The sequence below is a fragment of the Neoarius graeffei genome, chromosome 2 (assembly GCF_027579695.1).
Source record: "Neoarius graeffei isolate fNeoGra1 chromosome 2, fNeoGra1.pri, whole genome shotgun sequence".
Classification (NCBI taxonomy): Eukaryota; Metazoa; Chordata; class Actinopteri; order Siluriformes; family Ariidae; genus Neoarius; species Neoarius graeffei.
In genome coordinates this window covers 27,314,928-27,334,930 of record NC_083570.1, presented here as the reverse complement: position 1 = coordinate 27,334,930, position 20,003 = coordinate 27,314,928, and the positions used below count along the sequence as shown (strand labels likewise).

Sequence of the window (20,003 nt, the reverse complement as noted above, 5' to 3'; positions counted from 1 at the left end):
GCACTCTAATCATACGGGGGGGGAGAATCATATACGTGAAAGAAGTACGGTACCAGACCACAGTTAACAACCATGTCTAGCTTACACTGTCGCTGGGCTTTTTTTTTTCTTTTTTTTAACCTTTTTCCCTCCAAGTAATGTTGTTTTCTTTCTGTATTTTCGACAAACATCACCTTTGGTAATGGCACCGGTTCATTGTGGCTGTCTTGTTTGTCTATGTTCTAGGGCATTCTCTCATATCCATTTCTCGCAAATTGAAATTGGGAAAGAGTAAAGGTTACGGTTCAGAGCTTGTATTGAATTAGTGAAATTAATCGCGGTAATTTGCTAAACATATCTTTGTGCACTCACTAATTATCACAACTATTAAGCCCAGGAGGATCAACACCAATCACACCAATAAAGCAAAATACAAGCTTCTGAGTGGGGACGGGGGGGCTAATTTCTGAATTTTTTTTTTTAAAGCTCCTTAATGGTAAACAGTTACAGTCCTACAGTATGTCCTGTGTTTTTAGTGACAGGTGAGACTATATCGAAGAACTTTAGTAAAAATGGGTTTTTGTAAGTGTTTTGTGAGGGAGAGGAGGCTGGAATAAATTGTGAACCACATACTGCAGCACTCAATAGTATTCTAAAAGAGTATGCCTCTCTTAAAACACGTACGTCACTACAGAAGTAAAATAAAGACAGAAATGGAAATGAATGTGTCTTCAGTATAGGAAGTGGAATACCAGAAGTGGACAAATCATAAATTCATTAACCTTTTGGGTGGAGTTTTGTTTACCCAGAAACTTATGCCAGGATCGGACGACACAAGTTTAGCCTAATTTTGACACGTTTTTGTTGTGGCCAACAAATTTTCATTGTCAGGCCTGAATATAAAAGATGGGAATGAAGAACAGGCCTTGAAGAACAAGATGATCAAAGAACATCAGTGTGACATCTCCGACACCTCCCGACCCCCACACTAAAAATCTAGCATGTCAGAAATTTTTGTATATTCTCTTCTGAAATGTTCCTTGATGGCTATGATTTGGCAATTTCTTGACTTTCCCTCCTGATGACACACAAGGACGTGAATGATGATTGATTGGGGTCAAACCATTCATTAAATATAGTACAAAGACAATATATCAAATGTTGAAACTGAGAAATTCTATGATTGTTTGAAAATATATGCTCATTTTGAATTTGATGCCAGCAACACGTTTCAGAAAGTTGGGACGGGGCAACAAAAGACTGACAAAGTTGTGTAATGCTAAAAAAAAAAAAAGGAATTTGGTTAATTGGCAACAGGTCAGTAACATGATTGGGTATAAAAAGAGCATCCCAGAGAGGCGGAGTCTCTCAAATAAAGATGGGGAAGGGTTCACCGCTCTGTGAAAGACTGTGTGGGCAAACAGTGCAACAATTTAAGAATAACATTCCTCAATGTAAAATTGCAAAGAATTTGGGAATCACATCATCTATGGTACATAATATCATTAAAAGATTCAGAGAATCTGGAGAAATCTCTGTATGCAAGAGACAAGGCTGAAAACTGACACTGGATGCCTGTGATCTTCAGGCCCTCAGGCGACACTGCATTAAAAGCAGACAGGTATCTGGATTGGAAATCACTGTATGGGCTCAGGAACACTTCAGAAAACCATCGTCTGTGAAAACAGTTCATTACTGCATCCACAAATGCAAGTTAAAACCAAATATAAACAATATCCAGAAAAACTGCCATCTTCTCTGGGCCTGAGCTCTTTTACGATGGACTGATGTGAAGTGGAAAATTGCCCTGAGGTCTGACGAATTAAAAGTAGAAATTCTTTTTAGAAATCATGGACACCATGTCCTCCAGGCTAAAGAGGAGAGGGACCATCCGGCTTATCAGTGCGCAGTTCAAAAGCCAGCATCTGTGATGATATGAGGGTGCATTAGTGCACATGACATGGGTAGCTTGCACATCTAGGAAGGCATCAGTAATGCTGAATGATATATACATGTTTCAGAGCCATATGCTGCCATCCAGACAAAATCTTCAGGGAAGGCCTTCCTTCTTTCAGCAAGACAATGCAAAACCACTTTCTGCACATATTAAAACTGCATGGCTCTGTAGTAAAAGAGTTTGGGTGCTAAACTGGCCTGCCTGCAGTCCAGACCTGTCTCCCATTTAAAACATTTGGCGCATTATGAAGTGAAAAATACGACAAAGGAGACCTGAACTGTTGAGCAACTGAAATTGCATATCAGGCAAGAATGGGACATTTCTCTTTCAAAACTAGAACAGTTGGTCTCCTCGGTTGTCAAACGTTTACAGAGTGGTGTTAAAAGTAGAGGTGCTGCAACACAGTGGTAAACATGCCCCTGACTGAACTTTTTTTTGATGCATGTTGCTGACATCAAATTCAAAATGAGCATATATTTTTCAAAAAACAATAACATCTCTCAGTTTCAACAGCTGATATGTTGTCTTTGAACTATTTTCCATGAAATATAGGGTTTCCAAGATTTGCCAATTATCACATTCTGTTTTCATTTACAGTTTACACAGCGTCTCAACTTTTTTGGAATTGGGGTTGTAAATATGATTAAGTATCAGTGAAGTATAAATATAATAAAATGCATACAGTCTATCAAAAGAAAAACAGTCAAGTCTTTATATACGTAAACATTTCCAGTTCCAAAAATCCCTTTTTATTTCCAAATCCAATTCCAGCATTTTGCGATTTAGTACAAGATCCGGTCTCCGGATCCTCTCGGTTTTCTCATTCTCTCGGAATACAGTCCACCATATTTTGTTGTTAAGAGCCTGATGTATGGTAGGGTAGTTCATGCAGCAGTGCAGGTGAGTCAAGTCAAGTTTATTTGTATAGCGCTTTTAACAATAAACATTGTTGCAAAGCAGCTTTACAGAATTTGAACGACTTAAAATATGAGCTAATTTTATCCCTAATCTATCCCCAACGAGCACGCCTGTGGCGACGGTGGCAAGGAAAAACTCAGACAACATGAGGAAGAAACCTTGAGAGGCACCAGACTCAAAAGGGAACCCATCCCCATCCGGGAGACAACAGACAACATGACTATAACAGTAATAGTCCTAACAAAGTCAGCTTCATTAATGCTATAAACCCCCCCACCAACGGAAACCCAAGCGCAAAACTGTTCACGACAACCGCAGTCCCAAAGTCAGCAAGTCAACTGCAGTCCCAAAGTCAGCAAGTCAACTGCAGTCCTAAAGTCAGCAAGTCAACTGCAGTCCCCAGCCACAAAAGCACCACTGCAAGAGTCCAGAGCATCCTCCAGGCGCGACCCCCAACTGTCCACATGGGACTGCCCTCCACAGGAGCGATGCGATGAGACTCCAACCAGACACAGGGCACCAGGATGGATCAGGCAGGTCTGAGGAGCAGAAGTAGTCAGCATCTCAATCCCAGGACTGACATGTAACTCAGAGGGACAGATTTGGGGGGAGGAGAGAGAAGAGAGAGAAAACACAGGTTGTTAGGTATGCCGAATGTCACCTGAATAAGTAGGAACAGTATACATATTGCACGGAGTACAAGCAGGAACTCCGGCAACTAACTATGACACAACTAAAAGGGGAGAGCCAGAAGGTAACACAGGCATGAGGGAGCCCTGGGACATAAAGCAGCCAGTCACTACACCGTCAACAAACTCGAGTGAGCAAGCGAGTGGGGACTGACAGCATCCATACATCCCAGTTTACCAAAACACTCTATGTCTGAGGACCCTCCAGATCTACTCCGTTACCTCATAAACACCATTAACAAAAGGCTTGACTAAACAGATATGTTTTCAGCCTAGACTTAAACACTGAGACTGTGTCTGATTCCCGAACACTACTTGGAAGGCTGTTCCATCACTGTGGGGCTTTGTAAGAAAAGGCTCTGCCCCCTGATGTAGCCTTCACTATACGAGGTACCAGCAGATAGCCTGCACCTTTTGATCCAAGTAGGTGTGGCGGGTCATAGAGGAGCAGAAGTTCACTCAGGTACTGTGGTGCGAAACCATTCAGTGCTTTAAAGGTCAATAGTAGTATTTTATAATCAATACAAAATTTGATTGGGAGCCAATGCAGTGTGGATAAGACCGGGGTGATGTGGTCATATTTTCTAGTTCTAGTAAGGACTCTTGCTGCTGCATTTTGAACTAACTGGAGCTTGTTTATGCATTTATTGGAACATCCAGACAGTAAGGCATTACAGTAATCCAACCTGGAGGTAACAAAAGCATGAACTAGTTTTTCTGCATCATGTAGTGACATTAAATTTCTTATCTTTGCAATATTTCTGAGATGAAAGAAAGCTATCCGGGTGATGTTATCAATGTGAGTTTCGAATGAAAGACTGGGGTCAATAATCACTTCGAGGTCTTTTACTGCTTCACGTGAAGAAACATAAAGGCCATCCAGAATTACTGTGTAATCAGAAAACTTACTTCTAGCTGCATGTGGTCCTAGTACAAGTACTTCAGTCCTGTCAGAGTTAAGCGGAAGGAAATTAATAAGCATCCAGTGTCTAATGTCCTTTACACATTCCTCAATTCTATTAAGCTGGTATCTCTCATCAGGTTTTGCAGAGACATACAACTATGTGTCATCAGCATAACAGTGGAAACTAATACAATGTTTACTAATAATATGACTCAGAGGTAACATGTATAAAGAAAAAAAGCAGTGGACCCAAGACAGAACCTTGTGGAACACCAAACTTTACCTCAGTACATCTAGAAATATCACCATTTATATCAACATACTGATAGCAATCAGTTAAATAAGAGCTGAGCCAGGAGAGGGCCGTTCCTCTAATTCCCACAACATTTTCTAGTCTATCCAGAAGAATTTAATGATCAATGGTATGAAATGCTGCACAAAGGTCAAGCAACACAAGCAGCGAGACACAGCCCTGATCAGACGCCAACAGTAGGTCATTTACTACTTTAACCAGAGCTGTCTCTGTGCTATGATGAGGTCTAAATCCTGACCGATATATTTCATGGATGTTATTCCTATGTAAATATGAGCATAACTGCTGTGCCACAGCTTTTTCAAGGATCTTGGAGATAAAGGGGAGGTTTGATATTGGCCAATAATTGGACAGCTGACAGGGATCAAGGTCAGGTTTTTTAATCAGGGGTTTGATAACTGCTAGTTTAAAGGATTTGGGTACATAGCCAATCGTAAGATAAGAGTTTATTATTTTTAGAAGCGGTTTAATTACTTACTGTAATTTTTCTCTTTAAATGATACATTTTCTCAGTTTAAACATTTGATCTGTCATCTATGTTCTATTCTGAATAAAATATGGAAGTTTGAAACTTCCACATCATTGCATTCCATTTTTATTTACAATTTGTACTTTGTCCCTACTTTTTTGGAATCGGGGTTGTACTTACAGACTAAGAAATGCATGAATATGTGGTCATTATTCTCATCTAACAAAGTTTCTACTGTACCACATCAGAAAGTCATCAAGTTGTGGGGAGATGTTGGGGCTCTGAGGCGGGGTGTTTGGTCCTCACATCACACACACAAGATATTATTCAGGGTTAGATTGTTTCTTTAGTTTCTCTCAATTGTGATATGTTTAACCTCAAAGGATTCTGCGAGGCCGATATGACTGCGCTGTTTGTTTGCTCAGATTCATTGCTGTTCTGTTTTACAGTGGTGCTTGAAAGTTTGTGCACCCTTTAGAATTTTCTATATTTCTGCATAAATATGACCGAAAACATCAGATTTTCACACAAGTCATAAAAGTAGATAAAGAGAATCCAGTTATACAAATGAGACAAATATACTTGGTCATTTAATTACCGGGGAAAATGATCCAATATTGCATGTCTGTGAGTGGCAAAAGTATGTGAACCTCTAGGATTAGCAGTTAATTTGAAGGTGAAATTAGAATCAGGTGTTTTCAATCAATGGGATGACAATCAGGTGTGAGTGGGCACCCTGTTTTATTTAAAGAACAGGGATCTATCACAGTCTGATCTTTGCAACAAGTTTGTGGAAGTGTATCATGGCACGAACAAAGGAGATTTCTGAAGACCTCAGAAAAAGCATTGTTGATGTGCATCAGGCTGGAAAAGGTTACAAAACCATTTCTAAAGAGTTTGGACTCCACCAGTCCACAGTCAGACAGATTGGGTACAAATGGAGGAAATTCAAGACCATTGTTATCCTCCCCAGGAGTGGTCGACCAACAAAGATCAAGAGCAAGGCGTGTAATAGTCGGCGAGGTCACAGAGGACCCACAAGGTAACTTCTAAGCAACTGAAGGCCTCTCTCACATTGGCTAATGTTAATGAGTCCACCATCAGGAGAACACTGAACAACAATGGTGTGCATGGCAGGGTTGCAAGGAGAAAGCCACTGCTCGTCTGCAGTTTGCTAAAGATCACGTGGACAAGCCAGAAGGCTATTGGAAAAATGTTTTGTGGATGAATGAGACCAAAATAGAACTTTTTGGTTTAAATGAGAAGTGTTATGTTTGGAGAAAGGAAAACACTGCATTCTAGCATAAGAACCTTATCCCATCTGTGAAACATGGTGGTGGTAGTATCATGGTTTGGGCCTGTTTTGCTGCATCTGGGCCAGGACGGCTTGCCATCATTGATGGAACAATGAATTCTGAATTATACCAGCGAATTCTAAAGGAAAATGTCTGGACATCTGTCCATGAACTGAATCTCAAGAGAAGGTTGGTCATGCAGCAGGACAATGACCCTAAGCACTCAAGTCGTTCTACCAAAGAATGGTTAAAGAAGAATAAAGTTAATATTTTGGAATGGCCAAGTCAAAGTCCTGACCTTAATCCAATCGAAATGTTGTGGAAGGACCTGAAGCGAGCAGTTCATGTGAGGAGACCCACCAACATCCCAGAGTTGAAGCTGTTCTGTATGGAGGAATGGGCTAAAATTCCTCCATGCCAGTGTGCAGGACTGATCAACAGTTACCGGAAACGTTTAGTTGCAGTTATTGCTGCACAAGGGAGTCACACCAGATACTGAAAGCCAAGGTTCACATACTTTTGCCACTCACAGATATGTAATATTGGATCATTTTCCTCAATAAATAAATAAATGACAAGTATAATATTTTTCTCATTTGTTTAACTGGGTTCTCTTTATCTACTTTTAGGACTTGTGTGAAAATCTGATTGTTTTAGGTCATATGTATGCAGAAATAGAGAAAATTCTAAAGGGTTCATAAACTTTCAAGCACCACTGTATATACCCGAGTGTTCCTGGTACTGGAAAGGTAACTATAAACCAGGCATCACCAAATGGCGGACCTCGGTCCGGATCCGGACCCAGTGATGGTTCTGTCCGGACACGTGACCAATGGTAAATTCACGAGATTAAGTAATTTTCATGGAGCATTATTTTGGATGGTCGTGGCTATTGACAGCGGGCGCTGCTACTCCAGTTAATACGACAATAGCTTCACTCAGTTGAGCCAATAAAATCGTTAGTTTACCCAGCGCGCCACAGCACAGCAACAAGCAGAGAGGAAGAGAGTTACGTTCAGAGACAACCGACCGAGACAACATGGCTTGCTCCAAAAGGCGGCGGAAAAGTAGACAAGGAAAATCGTTGTTTTAAAGATGAATGGACGGAGAAATATATGTTCATTCTTCCGGCGAGCAGTTCAAAACCAGTGTGCCTCATATGCTCCGAAAACGTGGCATTAATTAAAAGTGGCAACGTGAAGCGCCACTACGAAACAAAGCACAGCTCTTTTGAGCAAAGTTATCCCCTGAAGTCCGAGCTGAGGGCACGCAAAATAACCCAACTGCAAGCACAGTATGACAGGTCTACCCGACTCATCACACATACATTTACAGCCCAGCAACGTGCAAACGAATGTTCCTTAAAAGTAGCGTGGATTTTGGGGCAACATAAACACATTGGAGTGTGTTCCCTGGTCTAATCAAAGGAACACTGCACACCTTGACTATGTTTGGATCGACTTACAGCTGTGAGTCAGCTTTTTCCACAATGAACATTGTCAAAACCAAGTACCGTTCTAGGCTCAACAATGAACACCTACATATCTGCATGAGAATGGCACTCCAACCAAGATTTAAATTACTGGCAGGTCAGCCACATGCCAGTTTTTCTCATTAAGAAGAGTAAAAGAAGAATTAAAAGAGAAATGTTCTGTTTGCATTTCCCCCCCAGAAAGCCACTTGTTTTCTGAAGATGTGGACTTTTTTTTTCTTGAAAAGTAGGCCCTCATTTTTTTAGGCTGGGACCTCCTTATTTTAAGAACAAAGAAGAGAAAATGTGAAGTCAATGCTCTGTTTGCACTTTTTAGTTAATGTTTTCTGAGTTGACTTTTTTACTTGAAGTGTAGGCCTTCAATTCTTCAGGTTGGGACCTCTTTAATTTAAGAGAAAAAGGAGTTATTCCACTCTGTTTGCACTTTTTTATTTATTTTATTCTGAGGTTTCTGTTTTCTTTAATCTGAAATAAAGGCCTTGAATTTATTTTCCTGGGACTACTTTTATTTATGGTAAAAGAGATAGTTGTGCACTCAGTTCATTTCCTGCATTGGAAATGAACAATAAATATTGTTGAAACCATATGAAAATGTGGACATAGGGGAAGGCTATAAGACACAAGCTGGACTTTGGTTCGGACCTTCTACTTGGACAAAATTTAATAACTGGACCTCAGTGACTTTTAATTGAATGCCCCTGCTATAAACCCTTCATTCGACAGCCACATCACCTTGGACAGTGTGTGTATTCGGAATCTTTGAGGCGGTAGGTAGGATTCAGCATGAGTAGCTTGTGCTATTGTTGCAGCAATACATTTATACATTAATAATTATTCAATGAAAGTCAGTAGGTTTTTGTGTTTTTCTGGTTGAACCGTCTTCTTTCACAGGCAATCTAATAACCTGAATACACAATCTGATTATCCTGGACAACTGGGCTACCTTTTTATCCACTCCTGGATATGCTCACCGTTCATTGGTGGTTTAAAAAAAAAAAAAAGATAACACTTAATGCTAGGCAAAAAAAATCTGAGAAATACTTTATGGATGATGTACGTGGACTAATCTAATGATTTCACTTGCACATACTTGTTAAGGCTATTATACAAACCACAAAGAATAAGACAAAACTATCAGGCGTATTAACATTGGTAAGTTAATTTTAACCAGTTGCTATAACCAAAATGACGATGTATTTTACAATTACACTCAGCATTGATCTCAAACAAAGCTTCGGTGGCTTACATCGTATTGAGCAATATCAAAATTTCATCACACCAAGGATTTTTTTTTTATTTTTTTACTTCCGAAGCAGCACCCAAGAAAGGAACGGGCTATGAACACGGCTTTGTTTGAACACAGGAAAAAAATGTTTAAGTACCTTAAATGCAAGTCTGATGATATATTAAGCTACAGTCATACTATAGCTTGCGATGCTTTGTGGTGATGGGTTATCGATGAAAATGAGGCATTTTGCTGACGATGTATGGCGATATACAGGCAAGCTAAAAGTTGTGGTCACACAGCTTTTGACTGTCATGCCTTCACATGCTCGAGCGGCCACGCTTGCTCCTGGGATCCACTCGTTATGGGAAACACCTGATGCTGACTTGAGCACAGTCAGCACGTTGCATACAAGGACACTGTTTTGACAGAGGCTTTGGAAAGTATTATCATCATCTGTCATTTTAGTTTATGACTCTGGATAAATACTCTGCTTTATGACTCTGCTTTCTGTTTTGCTTGTGTTTTGTTACTCTGACCGTGACTAACATTTTGGTTTTGTAAATATCACGCCTGCTAAAAAACGCTCTTCCTGCACTGCCGCATACCTTTGCAAAGTCTCTGTGAAAACAGCATCCATATTTGTGCGTGCTGATTGCGCTCAAATGAGCATCAGGTGTTTCCCATAACAACTGGCTCCCAAGAGCGTGCACAACACGCTTTGAAGGATCCCCGAATGTAAATGCACTTTTTAAGTCTCGGCGAAGGTTAGGCTATGCTGAGTCGCTGTGGTGTTGGGGCTCCTGCGAGCATCGGGGACATGGATTCAAGACGAATGCATCTCAAGAGGCTCCCTGAAGGTTCCCTGAGCTTCGGGAAGTATTCCCAAACCCATCTGCAAGTATTCACCGCTTAGTTTGCCAACAAAAACATCGCCACCAAATTTCAATGCATGCATTGGAATTTTTCGCGACGTTTTTTGCCACTCATGAGGTGGAGCCACACCAAAAAAAAACAACTTGTGAAGCTCGGAGAACATTCACCGTGCATTGTACGATTGGTGGCCATACAACCAATTTTTCATCACCAAGTATTCGCAAACCCATTGCGAGCTATAGTGTGACCAGGGCCTTATAGTCATGTACCGACTGAGTGATTTGCAGCCTCACTAACACTTGGAGCACTTTCAGAATACAACAATTGTGGTGTATTTTGGCTCACTCTTTAATTTGACCTTCAGGATTTTGAAACAAAACCTCTTATGTTGCTTTTTGTCAGAAGATGACTCCGTCTGTCCTCAGAGTTGAGGGTCGGTGATCCAGGAAGCAATCAACTAGCTTTCATGAGTTCTTTTGAGTGATTATAGCACACCAGAGGGACCCAAACCCCCAGGTACACAAACACACCCAGGGTTTCCCGCAGAAAATCAGTTAGTCAAGGTGGTGACCAGGGGGAGGGGGCGTCGCCTGGGGGGCAGTGGCGGCAGCAACAGTCGAGCCGGGGGGGTTGGGCAGGTGGTGTCCTGTTTGGGCGATGCTGGCGAGAAATCTGGATCACAGGGCCAACAACTTCAAGGGCAACAGCCTTCTTTTATTTACTGAACTCTTTATAAATAAACAAAACAGTTAAAGTGCAATAACAAAGTGCAATAACACAATAACAAGATAACATACAATCACACAACATGTGCAAGTATTCTAGTGTGATACAACTTCACATAGTTGTCTGTAAACTCTGAAGGGGCACTGTTGAGTCTTGTTTGTGGTTGGGGTGGAGGTAGATGTTTACAGGATCATAAGGGAAACATCATCTTATTTACTCTTTATAAATAAAGCAAGCAGTAACTAAGTGAATTGTACAGCATGCAATTGCACAACGTGCAAAAACACTTCTAGTCTGACACAAGATCTGGTATGGGCACTAAATCTAAGAATTGACAGAAAAGCTGTCCCTCCTGGTCTGTATACCTGAAATGTATGAAAACATTTTATCCAATCCTGGTTTTACATACAACAAGGACTCTCCAATACTTGTAAGAGAGGTGATTGCTTCTTTACCTGATATGCATGTCCAGTTGTTTTTGTACAGACATGTCTGTGGACTCGTTGATTTCAATGCCAATAGCCTTAGATGTTCGAATAACATCTAGAACAGGCTCCTCAACTACTGCTGCCAATATTTGAAGCATCTCATCAATTCTATGAGATATGTAGTTTGTCCTTTGATCGAGCTCAGAAAATATATTCCAATTAAACTGTTAATTTTACCACAAGCAAACAAACACAGAAATAGAACATTCCATTTTTAAATATTACCTTCAATTTGGCAAAATAGTCACATCCAAGGAGGTCTGCTAGTTCCATCAGTGCAGTATAATTGGTGTGGTGTGGTGTGCCAATTCACACTTAACCAGCCAGTAAAGGCATTTAAATTCACCCATTATGGCCTCATGCTCCAAATTCAGAATTGGCTGAAATGCTTCACTGATGGACACAGCTAAATAAAAAAATGTTTATTTAAATGCAATTATCAAATCAACCAATATTCTTGAACATCTCAAAAACACTTACTTATACTAGATTGGGCAGCAATGGCAAGGGATGAGCTATGGTTGTTTGAGCTCATGTGTTGGTCCAGTGCATCATGCCTATAATTTGTGCAGGGGACTTCAATGAAGGGCCTCTCTGAGGCACCACGTGTTGCTTTTTGGTGATGAGTCCTGCATACTCTGCAAAACATCCCTAGGCAGGACAGTCAACTCATTATTTAACATATTCTATACATGTCAAATGTTTGAATGAAAATGAATGCTACACTCACCGTGTTCTATGTGATATAGCCAACCAGAATACTTCGGGTCCACTGCCCACTCTGGGTTCCACCCACTACCGTGATGTTTAGAGGACTGGGGCTGTGGAGGTGGGGTGGTGAGGGTGGAGGAGGAGGAGGCGCAGATGGTGAAGTCGGCCGGCTTCTCTGAACAAAGTATCCTGATATTTTTGACTGCTTTTTCCCATCCGTTACTGTACACTAGAGAAAACCACGTGCAATTGTCAAACATAGCAGAAAGCCACGCGTAAACACATCGGTAGCCTTGATGATAAACTAAACGAAGGAATTGCAGAGCCTATCTAACAGAATGCATGGGCAAGCAGTTGATGGGACACTCTAAATACGTTTAGTTTAGATGAATAATTATCTTACCTCCACATGTCCTTCCCACAACGACGACAGGTTGTATGATATCCAGTTGCCGGATAATTAGCCTCTTCCCGTTAAAAAAAAATAATATTGGTGTAGCGACAGGTGATAGATGGCGCAGTAACATATTTAACCAGCAGATGCCGCTATTCGGCCTCATCGCGATGCGGCCGTATTTTAATTGTCCATGCATGCGTGGATGCGGCAGATTTTTTTTTTTTTCGGGGGGATGTAGTCAAGGCGGGTGGCAGTTGTTGTCAAGGCGGCCGCCCTAACTATAAAGCGCTGCGGGAAACCCTCACACCAACGGGCAATTTAGAGTAGCCATTTGAGCTAACCTGCATGTCTTTGGACTGTGGGGGAAACCGGAGCACCCAGAGGAAACCCACGCAGGCAGCGAAGAGAACATGCAAACTCCACACAGAAAGGCCCCTGTCGGCCACTGGGCTTGAACTCAGAACTTTCTTGCTGTGAGGCGACAGTGCTAAACACTGCACCACTATGCCACCCAGAATATGACTAAGGCCCAATCCCAATTCTAATTTCTACCCCTCCCCCTTCCCCTTGAAACTGAGCTACAAGGGATAGGGCTTGAAATTCAACCCTTACGTATTGGGATAGCCCTTCAACGATCGCATACGTCATCGCGTACCTCCGTCAGCGTTTACGTTAGCAAAACGCGACCAAATGCGTCATTGGCTGCGACCAGCCGCTACAGTCAGAGCCAAAGGCAGAACCAGAAATCTCTGCTGGCAGGGTGTGATTTGTTAACTAACACCACTGAATGGGATATCTTTGGCGCTTCGTGCACCACATCCGACAGAATGAGGTGTCAGAACACTCATGTAAACAATAAAAGCGAGAATAACAGAACAAAACGTACGCAGTCAAGCAACCGAAAACAATACTCACTCCCAAAGCTTTTTAGCAGCAGCTTGGATTTCAGAAATCGCTGCTCATTCTCAGCTCGAAAGCGAATCAAGCGGCGTGTTTCCTCTGGATAACAACTTAAAACACGTAAATAATGGAGAAAATACATTTATGACAATCTTTCGCCACGGGAACCGCCATCTTTCTGAAATCCGCATGAAATCTCGCTGAAATCCGCATGGCATTGTGGGAAATCACTCAAACCCCTTCGTTCGGAGTCAGCTCCAGGAAAATCTCCGTTTGGAGGGGTACAGAAGCCCTACCCCTTCCCCTACCCCTCCGCGTTAACTGGGATTGGGATACCCCTACCCCTTCACGTGAACGCGCAAAATGGAGGGGAAGGGCCAAGGGGTTGGTCCAAGGGGTGAAATGGGATTCGGCCTAAAATTAACAACAACAAAAAAAAGTCACCAAATTTTATTTATTTTTTTGTTAACTTTTTCAGAAATGTCCGCGTCAGCACTTCACATTAAGATTTCATTCACTGGTTTTATTTAACATTTTTAACATGAGGAAACCATGAACTTCAGCATTAATACAGCAGTAACATTTAATAATGTGATAAAACACCTTTCTATGAATTAATTTTTAAAAAAATAATCGACCAAATAAACCCACCATGACTGATATGAGCATGCTTGTGGTTGCTAAATGGCAAAATTTACAACCGAGACTAAAGCAAGTTCCAAAATTTACGTCAGGAAACCAGAGTTCAGTAAATATCAACATTGTGGAACATGCTGAGAGTCCATTTTTTCGAATTTCCTTTTTTTTTTAAATGCTGGCTTGAATAAACATTAGTCAGTGTAGATGTACTGACTGAGTTAACATTAAAACAAATATAGTAACCAAAATGTTACTTCCAGGAACTTAATGGTGCAGTAAACTTTGCTAGCAGACCTTAATATGCAAACCTTGTGGATGATCATGTCCCTCATGACTGGACTCATTTACAGACAAATTTAATCAAGTTTTCAAGGTTTGGGCCTTTCAGGCCTCCTCAGAAGTCGTCTTTACAGACTTTCACTGCAAGCATCTGTTCATTTCGTCCACTGGTGTTTAGGACGTGGCCCGGCTTCTACAGCGCCTAGAATACAATCAACATCTGTGTCTCGGAGCTGGTCTGTTTAAAAAAAAAAAAATATTGCATCTGTCTTTCTCATGCATACCAAGCCAGTTCCAGCTTGATCACTCATCTTTTTATTGCTACATTCTACTTGACTTTGTTTTCTGATCTTCTATGAACAAGTCTGTTACCCAAAGTCGATCTTGGGCTCCTTTGTAACCCCTTGTGCCATGTGGCTTCTTAAGGGGTGAAGTCATGCTAGCTTGTTCTGGCAACTGAATGAGTCTCTTTATTCTGTAACCATCTGCTGAGAGCGGAGTACTGTCTGAGATAAAGAGGAAGAAAACAAGGGAGGAATAGTGCAAGAGTCTGGTTCACTTGTTCGGATGGATGGTGAGCAAAATATTCGGGAATTTCCCACCATGTCCTATTTTCCTTCCAGACTACAGTGAAGCTCTGAGAGCTTCTGTCCTACAGGGTCACTGTGGCCAGCATGGGTCTCATTCATATTCCCATAATTCCATTAGCTTTGGGAATTCCTGTGTTTGCCATTAGTGACCGAGAAGCCTGTTTGTATCGTAAATGCATCTGCCAAAATCTCCTTCACAGTCTCCGAGAACAAAACAGCGACTTCCAAAAATGCCGCCTCAATAAAGCCCATTGTGTATATTGCTTTCTCTTGTCCTTTATCATCGTAAAATGGGATGGCAGCCCGGCAGCTGAAGGGAGGAAGATGAGTTTAGATTGGATTAGCTTCAACCCGAGCCAGTGTTAAGAGCCCATTAGCAAGCCGTTGTAGAGAGGAAAATGGAGATGATGGAGAGCCTCAGAGTCATGTTAAACAGTGCTGGAAAGAGCAGAAGCTTGGCCCTCAAATGCCCTCGCTCCCAGATAGTAATGTGTGTAAAGAAAATGCCTGTTCAGTGGCACAACATAATCAATTCAGGCTTGCAGGTCACTTGTGCAAACACATCCTTCAAGTGCATTCGCAGGTGATGCACACTGTTGCTTGGCAGAGTCTTGGTGGTGGAGCATAAGGAACCAATTAGTGGTGAGATTAAAAAGGGAATTTGGGTTTGGTGTAAATTCAAAAGACTCTCAGCTGATAGAGAAACTGCAATAAGTCTGAGATAGTGTCCACTGCAATAGCGCGGAGACCAAATTAAATCGAAACACAAGTTGATTGCTAATGGTTTCGAGCAACAAGTACTGACCAGTTTTACTGCCTTGAACTAAACTGACCCATACCTATTCGGCTACATCCTATAAAATCAATTAAAAATGATTTGGTCACCAATCTACAGCAGATGTTTATCCATATATACTTATCAATAATTAATTCAGAGAAATGCTCTGCTGATACCATTAACCATGTCTAGCCTTGTATTGCTTTCTGCTGACAGTTCTTGTTTATAATCAAGGTCTGGACGGTAGACGTATGTTTTGAATACTTGTCTGATTGATTGATTAATACACATCACAGATGATCTTTTCACAATCAGGAAAACAGTTTGTGGACGCCTGACCTTCACACGTATATGAGGGCCTTCACGAAACTGTTGCCACAAAGTTGGAGGCACACACTTGCTTCCAAAAAAGATCTCTTTGCATGTTGTGGCGTGAAAGGGTGCCGGTACAGCATTTAAACATGATCGATATCAATAGTACAAGTACAAATAGTACATGTTAAAACTATTGTAATCACGCTATCTGTTATCACCCAAATGAGGATGGGTTTCCTTTTGAGTCTGGTTCCTCTCAAGGTTTCTTCCTCATGCCATCTGGGGGAGTTTTTCCTTGCCACCATCACTACAGGCTTGTTCATTGGGGATAGACTAGGGATAAAATTACCTCATGTTTAAAGTCACTAAAATTCTGTAAAGCTGCTTTGCGACAAAATGTATTGTTAAAAGCACTATAAAAATAGGCTTGACTTGACGGGCCCTAATTATACTAATGCATGCAAACTATCATAAGCTTAAAAGTCTGAGAGCTCATCAAATTTTATTGCACATGGGCAACCAATATGGTGTCCAGGATGTGACGTAAATTCGTTGATGTCCAGGTACCAGAAGTTAAGTGTAGCTGATGTCAACATACTTGCTAGCATGGATTTAGTCAAATAAAAAATGAGTCATCTTCAAGTTCATATGGACAGCGGAGAAACCAGATGTCTGTATGAGCCTCAGAAAAAGGACAAATCCACATCTGGGAAATTATTTCAGCAGCGAAACATCAGATGATTTTAATGAGGAAATTGGTGGCACTTTGCAAGCGCGAAGGCAGAAAAAAGGGTTCTGCAGCTATCTGGTGCTGATGTGGAAAGTGTGTCAAGCGGATAACTGACATTGAATGTGTTTGTCGTAAAGAACACGGACTTTTATGCGATATAATGCAAACACAGTCGTTGAATTGTTTCACGGATAAGCGTGGTTTGGAAGCATTACACAAGCTTGTTGCTCGAGGGAGAGCGCCAGATGGCATACTCGCAAATCGTTAAGCAGTCTATTATATATACAAACTGTGTTTGCGCATGTTTGTGTGTGCCCATACTAGCTATAAAGTTTATTTACAGTTGTGGTCAGAAGTTTACATACAGTGACATGAATGTCATCTTGGATATGAATGTCATGGCAATATTTGGGCTTTCAGTGATTTCTTTGAACTGTTCTTTTTCTGTGGCAGAATGATTGTACAGCATACATCTTTAATTTAAACAAAATAAAAACACTAGAATTTGGTGCACAAGTTTTAATTTTCTTTGGGTTTTCTGAAATCAACACAGAGTCAAAAATATACATACAGCACACCTAATATTTGGGTAAAATGTCTCTTCACAAGATTCACCTTGACCAAACATTTTTGTTTACCATAAACAAGCTTCTGGCAGAATTCTGGTTGGTTATTTCACGACTCTTCATGGTAGAATTGGCAGAGTTGAATTAACTTTTTTTTCTTGGCATGGACTGGACTTGTAAGCACGGTCCATATATTTTCAATAGGGTTCAATAGGCTTTATCCTCCACAACCAGCTCTGATGCATGTTTGGGTTCATTGTCCTGTTGTAAGTCCCAAGTCGTGTTCAAATTTCTGATGGTTTATGCTGAAGAATCCTGAGGTAGTCCTCCTCCTTCATTATTCCATCCACTTTGTGCTATGAACCAGTTCCACTGGCAGCAAAACAGAGCGTGATGATCCTACCACCACCACCAGCTGGTACAGTGTCCCTCTGTACATGGCGGTCACTGTGGCCAAACAACTCAATCTTTGTCTCATCTGACCATACAGCTTTCCTCCAGAAGGCTTTTTCTTTGTCCGTATGGTCAGCTTCAAACTTTAGTTAAGCTTGAAGGTGTCAATTTTGGAGCAGGGGGTTATTTCTTGGATAGCAGCCTCTTAGTCCATGGTGATCTGAACTATAGACAGTGATCCATCAGTTTCCAGTTCATGGCAGGGCTATGCCATGGTGGTTCCCAGGTTGTTCCTGACTATCCAAAGCAATTTCCTTTCAGCTGAGGGTGACAGTTTGGGTTTTCTTGAAGCAAAGTGACTAAACCTCACAATAACTTGGATACAATTGTTTGAACTGATCTTGGAATTTGCAGTTGTTTAGAAATGGCTCCAAGAGACATTCCGGAGTTGTGTATATCTGTGATCCTCTTTCTCAGATCTGCACCGAGCTCCGTGGACTTTCCCATTTTACTGTGTGCTGGTCAATCCAATGAATGCTATAAACGAGCCCTTTTTATGAAGGCACAGAGAAGCTGCCAGCTGTAGTCAATCATGACCACTAACAGGAAGTTAAGAGACTTTGGCCTTGGCAAGATGAGAGACGTTTTGGAAGTTTCAGCACCTCTGAATTAATCATCTAAGTGAGTATTTGTACATTTTTGACCCTGTATGTATAATTTTGACCCTGTGTTGATTTCAGAAAACCCAAAGAAAATTAAAATTTGTGCACCAAATTCTAGTGTTTATTTTGTTTAAATTAAAAATGTATGCTGTACAATCATTCTGCCACAGAAAAAGAACAGTTCAGAGAAATTACTGAAAGCCCAAATATCGCATTGACATTCGTATCCAAGATGACATATCACTGTACGTATGTAAACTTCTGATCACAACTGTATATATTTATTGCATGTGTAAATACAGGTATAGACATGCAGTGTGTCAACAGTTTATATGGCCTAAATATAGACGAGTGACAGCTTGAGGATGAATGTGAGTTTATATCAGAGCGGACCGAAGTGTGGAACAACACTTGACCACCAGATAACAAAATTTGTATCTGTATTCATAAAAGCTAGATGAGTTTTTATCTAGCATGTAATTTGAATTTGCTTTTTAAAAAACACCGTGGGCGTATTTACTAACACGTTTTACACTCCACTTTTAGGCAGTGCCTAAATATATGTATATTAGCTTTGAATGTCTATACTATTCTAGCTAATTGGCTTGCATGGTGACGTGTGCATTTACATCCAAAAGTAGGAAGAAAGGCAGGAGAAAGGGGAAGCCGAGAAACAGAAAAAGAAGGGATCTTAGGAGACTTTGTGAAGACAACCAACGGAAGCTTGTGGAGATCAAAGAACAAAGAAAGCTCAACTTTTGCTCACATTCTTCAAAGATGTAGCTGAAATGGGACGAAAAGCAGCTGTTGCCTTGCTTGAGAGAGACATACCTGATCATGAGAGCCTTGTGGACTTCCTGGTAGAGAACACTGGAAAAATAACTTTCCACATACTTTTGGCCATATAGTGCATGTGAAAATGGTGACAAAACTGAGGAAAATAACATGAGGAACCTCACAGTTGAACATGTCAAGAGAAGATTAAGATGCTAGCCAGACTGGATTAACTTCATGTGTTATATGAAGTTTACCAAAACCTAAAGCTCAAATGTTGACCAATGACTTGGTGACTTTTTTTTCTGTGTGTCAAAGGTGCTACATTAGAAGTGGATAATGATCATATACTCATTCATTTCTATTCATCTGTATTGTTGCACGTAATTAGCAAACTAGTTCATTATACAGCCCCAAATAAGAAAAAGTTGGGATGGTATGTTGAAATTGAAACTAAAACTAAAAACAATGATTTGTGAAGAATATTTGACCTGTATTGCACTCAGAACAACGTAGCAGCACATTTGTTTTACCTCTTCTTCTTTTTTTTTCCCAAAATAAACACGTTTCAATTTTGATTCTCGCAAGACATTTAAAAAAAAAAGTTGAGACAGTAAAGCATATATCATTTTATAATGGTGCAGATCCTTCTCACAATTCTTAAAATATGTTTAGTGACTGAAAACACCAAGTGATGAAGCGTTTCAGGTATCATTTTGTCCCATTCTTACTGCAAACAGGTCTTAAGGTGTGCAACGCTCTGGGGTTGTCATTTTTCGTTTTAGAATTCACCACACATTCTCTCTTGGGGACAGAGGGGACAGGCGCCCTCCTCTTCCACAGCCATGCCTTTGTAATGTGGGCAGAATGTGGTTTTGCATTGTCTTGTTGAAATCCCTGGAAAAGATGTCATCTTAATGGCAGCATATGTTGCTCCA

General features: G+C 40.9%; 1 protein-coding gene across 1 annotated transcript in view; it reads left to right on the top strand.

The window, feature by feature from the left end:
• The window catches only part of rngtt (RNA guanylyltransferase and 5'-phosphatase), a 298,354-nt gene that overhangs the window by 160,383 nt on the left and 117,968 nt on the right, over positions 1-20,003 (top strand). The gene's annotated exons all lie outside the window — the stretch shown is intronic.